We start from the raw sequence: 6457 nt of genomic DNA, 5'->3' as shown, positions 1-6457 counted from the left end.
GCTGCACCTTTTGGAAGTTGTCCATCCGCATTTCCTGTCTACTCTAGTATTGTTAATTTCCTTATCAGGTCTTGATGAGGTTGAAGATTAAACTATCACAACTATTGTTCTCTCTTCCTAGTTAGATATATTAGGTACTAGACTTACGTTTTCCAGATTAGGACAACTCTATTGTAAACTCCATTATGCCCTCAACCTAGGACTAGATATGTAGGTCATTTTGTTCTCGATTTTCCTTTTCTTAGAGCACACTTGTTATTCACTGTTTTGTATATAGTTTTGTATTAAGCCTAAATCTTTTCTTTAGACTAAAAGGGGAATTGTAGTGAGATAGTCCTTCTGTAGCACTGACCACGCCCATTGGGGGGGTGGAGCCATGGGCGGAAGTGACCTGTGGAAGGAGGTCGGAGGGGGCCAGGAAAGGCTCTCTTTCTGGCGTGACTCGGACAGGAGAGGATCGGTCTGAATTTCCTAGTGTTCATCTGTCTAGGTTGTAAGTTATTTCTCCCTGAATAAACATCTATTCGGGCTATTTGTTTATCCTGATCCTTATTTACTGTGATAAATATATGACCATGGGAGGTCAAGATAATGATAGGGAAATCTACAGGGATAGATGAATCAAGCTCACCAAGCTCATGGGGACTCATGAACTGTAGATGGATAGCTGTGGAGCCCCTATGCTGAACTCAGCCCTCTATATGTGGGAGACAGTTGTATAGCTTGGTTTATCTGAGGGGCCCCTCAACAGTGAGACCAGCATCAACCTTTATGTGTGAGCTAGATTTTTGAGCCTATTTCCAGATGACTAGACATTAGAAAAACAAACAAACAAACAAACAAACAACAAAAACAACAACAAAACAAAATCAATAAAAAAATAAATGAATAAAAAATAAAAAAGAGCTAGGAAAATAAGTCTTCAAAAGAGCCCAGTAAATCTAACTTGCACACCCTGAATATTATAATTATGATGAAACATATGAAGAACACCCTGAGATAGCCTATACAGATATTATAGAGGTCCTAAAACAGCAAATATATAAGCCCTTTGGGAAAAAAAAAAAACAATGAAAGCAAACACACTGGAAGGGAATGAATAAAACTTTTGAAAATATGAAAATACAAATGAAATCAATAAAGAAAAATCAACTGAGAGAACTTTGGAGGTATATTTAGGAATGGTAATAATAATCATACAAACAGGCTTCACTAACAGACTACTGAATATCAGGTGTTGTAGATATGATAGAAGAAATAGCAATGTGGACCAAGAAAAAAATCTTAATTCTAAAAAACTTCTGACATGAAACAACCAGTATTTCCAAGACACTGTGAAAAGACCAAATCTAGAAATACTAGGTCTAGAGGAAGGAGAAAAATATAAGATCAATGCCCCAGGAAACATTTTCAACTAAATAGTTGCAGAAATTTTTTCCGAACCTAAAGAAGTAGATGCCTATCAAGGTACAAGAAATATATTGTGCACCAAATAAACTGGACCAAAAAGACAGCCCTTTTGACATATAATAATCAAAAAATCATAAACATAGCTAACAATAAAAAGAATACTAAAAGCTGCAAGAAAAAGTCCAAGTCACATATACAGGCAGACCTAGTGGAATTACACGTGAGTTCTCAAAGAAAATTTTAAAAAGAAGATATGCTGAATAGTTGGAGATTTCAGATGCTACCCCAGGTAACTATTGGCAGAAAAACTTTCAGTTATTATCTGTGAACATAATAAGACATCCATAATAAAAAAATTTAAGCTATATTCATCTACAGATATACCACTACAGTATATTTTGGAAGGAAAACTGTGCTCTAAAGTGGTTACCTACAACCATAAAAACACAGGGAACCAATATAAGAAAGCAAAGTCAAAAGAAAGGACACACACACACATACACACACACACACAATCACCATTACCAAAAAAGAACAGCAACCACAAAAACAAAATAACATGAATCAATAGTCAATTATCATGGCTACCTCTCAGTACAAGTGTATTTACTTCTCACTAAAAAAGGCAAAGACAAAACGAATGGGTGGTATAACTGGATCCATCCTTCTTCTGCACCCAAGAAACCCATCTTAACATTAAGAATAGACATTATGTCAGTGTAAAAGGTCCCAGCACAAGAATAGACATTATGTCAGTGTAAAAGGTCCCAGAAAATGGACCAAAGAAGCAACTGATACACACATTTTTAATACATAACAAAATAACTTCAAACTAATAAATGGGATATTCTGAAACTGAATAGCTTCTGCAAGGCAAAGGACAGTCAATAATAACAACAACAAAAATAGCAGCCTACAGAAAGGGAAAAGATCTTCACCAACCCCACATCGAACAGAGGTCTGATCTCCAAAATACACAAAGAACTAAAGAAACTAGTCAACAAAACACCAAATACCCCTATTCAAAAGCAGGGAACAGAATAACATGGAGAATTATCAATAAAGAAATCCAAAATGGCTGAAAGACACTTAAGAAAGTGCTCAACATCCTTAGCCACAGGGAACTGAAAATCAAAACAACTCTGAGATACCATCTTACTCCTGCCAGATTGGCTAAAATTAGAAATACCAATGTTAGCTTATGCTGGAGAGGATGTGGAGAAAGGGGAACAGTCCTGAACTACTGGTGGTAATGCAAACTCATATAGCCATTTTGGAGATCAGTATTGTAGTTCTTCAAGAAAATGGGAATCAGTCTATATAAGGACCCAGCAATTCTGCTTTTAGGCACATACCCAAATGATCCGCATCCATGCAACAAGGACATATCTTCAACTATGTTAATAGCAGCATTATTTGTAATAGCAAAAATTGGAAGCAACCTAGATGACCCTCAACTGGAGAATGGATAAAAAAGATGTGGTACATTTTCACAATGGAATACTACTCAGCAGAAAAACAACACACAGTGGAATATTGAAATTCAATGGCAAATGGATGTAATTTGACAAAAACATCCTGAATGAAGTAACCCATTCACAAAAGAGGATCGTGGTATGTATCTGCTTGTATACGGGTTTTAGACAAAGGATCACCAGCCTATAATTCACACTGACAGAGAAGTTAGGATACAAGGAGGAACCTAAGGGAATCATACAAGGTCCCTCACACAAGGTGAAAGAAGCAAGATCTCCTGAGCATATTGGAAGTGGGTGTTGGGGCAGTGAGTGGACAGAGAGTTAGGAGAAAGGGCAGTCGAGGAGAGAAGAACATGTGGGACCTGGAAGATTGAGTTAGGGGATGAATAGACAAGAGGATAAAAAAAAAAAAAAGATATCATAATAGAGGGATCCATTATAGGTTTGAAGAGAAAACTGACTCTAGAGAAATGTCCAGAGACCTACAAGGATGACCCCAACTAACAATCTGAACAAAATTGGAAAATCTAACTCATATTCCCCTCACTGATAGTGAGATTTATAACTAACTTATATGCCATCATAGAGACCTCATCTAGTAGCTGATGGAAATAGAAGCAGATACCCACAGCTAAACATTGAGCCAAACTCCTGGAATCCAGTTGCAGGGAGGGAGGCATGATAAGAAAATGTGAGCTAGACCAGGCTGCACAAACCCACAGTGAGAGCTGACCTGAACAAGGGAGAAGTCAGCATTATACTGACTCAAAGCCCCTGAACACAGATCTCAGTTAGAAGTCCTACGCAGTCTAAAGGACCTCTGACAGTGGAACTACGATGTATCCCTTGTGTGATTAAAAACTTGAAGAAAGAAATTGAGGAAGATCTCAGAAGATGGACATATTCCCCATGCTCATGGGACATTAGGATTAACATAGTAAGAAATGTCATTCTACCAAAAGCAATCTACATATTTATTGTGAACCCCATCAAAATACCAAAACAATTCTTCAGAGATCTTGAAAAGACAATTCTTGACTTTACATGGAAACACAATAAATCCAGAGAAACTAAAACATATATGTCCTCTGCCTATATATTATAGCTTACTGTTTAGTCATTTAATTTGAAGCTTAAGTATGTGAATGAATGGGTTTTTGAATTTTATTCCTTCTCTTGGGTCTTTTCCTTCTGTTGATAAGCCTTGTACTGCTTCAATGTAATGATTTTACTTTATATTCATATAATTTATTTTGTGTGAAAATAAATTTTGCCTGCGATAAAACTCTTTTTTGAAAAATATAGACCATTTATCAAATATTTTGTGCTTGCACAATTTTGTAATAGCTATTTATTGACATTATGAAAGGTTTCTAAAATATGCAAAAATAATATAGTGTAAAAAGGTTAACATACCTTCTTATCTTTCTGAAATACCTACTACTATTCAGTCAGTATCTTTAAATGCTAAAGGGTAAATCTTTAAATGTCTTCCCTTCTGCTGTGTGTCACACATTACTTTTGCAGGAAAAAAATATGGATATTGCATTATTTTTATATCCTTGCTGACACAGCATAATAAGTAGCTTTATATCATTTTCCAATCTTCCACACGACACTGAAAATGATTAAGATGCTTTTGAGATGGGGGAACTTCCAGAAGCAGCTCTAAACACACGAGACCTGCCTATCCACATGGGACCACCCATAATTTCCTCCTCCATGGTCTCTGACCCGCACTGCCAGTCCTCTACTGGAGTTCCTGCCCCCTCCCAGAGATCCACCTATCTCTGCAGGAGCACTCTGAGTTCCTGCTGGCAGGATCCTTGACCCTCATTGCAGAGCCTCTGCTAAAGAGGCCTCAGATGGAGAGTGCCAGGTCCCATCTAGATCTGCCCATAGGTGCAGAAACATCATGAGTATCAGCCCAGCCTTTTTCCCCCCATCACCAGGCCTTGGCTAGTGGTTGAGTCTGGGAACAATTCCAGTGGACTCTCCCCTACACCCTTCCCCGGGAATTCCATGGGTTGGCCTAATATCCCCCTGCCCCTGTGTCCTGTCCCCATTGATAGAGCTCTTGGAGCTCTGATACACCCCCACTCACACCCAATGAGAGCCTGCCCTCTCCCTACCCTGTGCCCTAACCTACACTGTCCCACCACTCTGGATGAGCACTGGGACAGAGGGTGGAGCCAACACCCAGACACTTCAGGAACTTCTGGGAGCAACTCTGAACACAGGAGACCTGCCTATCCACCGAGACCACCTGTAAGTTCCACCTGCCTGGTCTCCGACCCCCACCACCCACCAGTCTTCTACTGGAGCTTCGCGCCCCACCCAGAGATCAACCTAACTCTGCAGGAACACTCTGAATTCCTGATGGCAGGAATCTTGACCCCCATCACAGGGCCTCTGATAAAGAGCCCTCAGCAGGAGAGTGCCAGGCCTAGGCTAGATCTGCCTATAGGAACAAGGAACATTCTGAGCCCCAGTCTTTGGGATCATTGACCCACATCACCAGACTTCTGCTGGAGCCTGATTGCTGACCCCCATTGCCAGGACCCTGCCTGTAGAGAGACTTCCTAGAGAGCTTGGACCACCTGGAGCGATAGATATCGAATCTCTGACCCACCTAAGCCCACCCAAGTAGTACCATAGAGAGAGAGAGAGAGAGAGAGAGAGAGAGAGAGAGAGAGAGAGAGACCCCAACAACACCTACTGGAAGAAGCTATGGGAAGACAGCAATACAGGAAAACACCTAACAACAGAAAGACAAGCATGACACCACCAGAATCTATGGAATCTACACCAACTAGAATGGAACACAATAACAAAGCAGATGAAGGAGAAGAAAAATAAAACATTGAAAGAAATTAACAAATCTCTTAAAGAAAGTACAGAAAGCCAAGGAAACACAATTATAAAGGTGAAGGAAACAGTACAAGACTTGAAAACTTAAATAGAAACAATAAAGACAACACAAACCGAAAAATGTTGGAAATAGAAAAACTAGGCAAATGATCAGGAACTACAGACACAAGCATAACCAACAGAATTCAAGAGATGGAACAAAGAATCTCAGGCATGGAGGATAAACTAGAGGAAATAAATTCATTGACCAAAGAAAACCGTAAATCCAACAAATCCTTAAAACAAAATATCCAGGAAATATGGGACACCATGAATAGGCCAAAATTAATAATAATAATCATAGAGGAAGGTGAAGAAGACAAGCTCAAAGGTGCCAAAAAATATTCAACAAAATCATTGAGGAAAACTTTCCCAATCTGAAGAAGGACATGCCCATGAAAGTACAAGAAGCATGTCAAACACCAAGTAGACTGGACCAAAGAAAAAAGACCCCTCAACATATAATAATCAAACACCTAACAGAATAAAGAAAGAATATTAAGAGCAGTGAAGAAAAAAGGACAGGTAACATATAAAGGCAGCATATCAAAATTACACATGACTTCTCCATGGAAACTCTCAAGTCCAAAGGTCCTGGATAGATGTTCTACAAGTAATAAAAGTCCACGGATGCCAGCCCAGGCTACTATGCCAGCAAA

The sequence above is a fragment of the Phodopus roborovskii genome, unplaced genomic scaffold (genome assembly GCF_943737965.1).
Source record: "Phodopus roborovskii unplaced genomic scaffold, PHOROB, whole genome shotgun sequence".
In the NCBI taxonomy this organism is placed as follows: Eukaryota; Metazoa; Chordata; class Mammalia; order Rodentia; family Cricetidae; genus Phodopus; species Phodopus roborovskii.
This window is presented reverse-complemented; position numbering follows the sequence as displayed.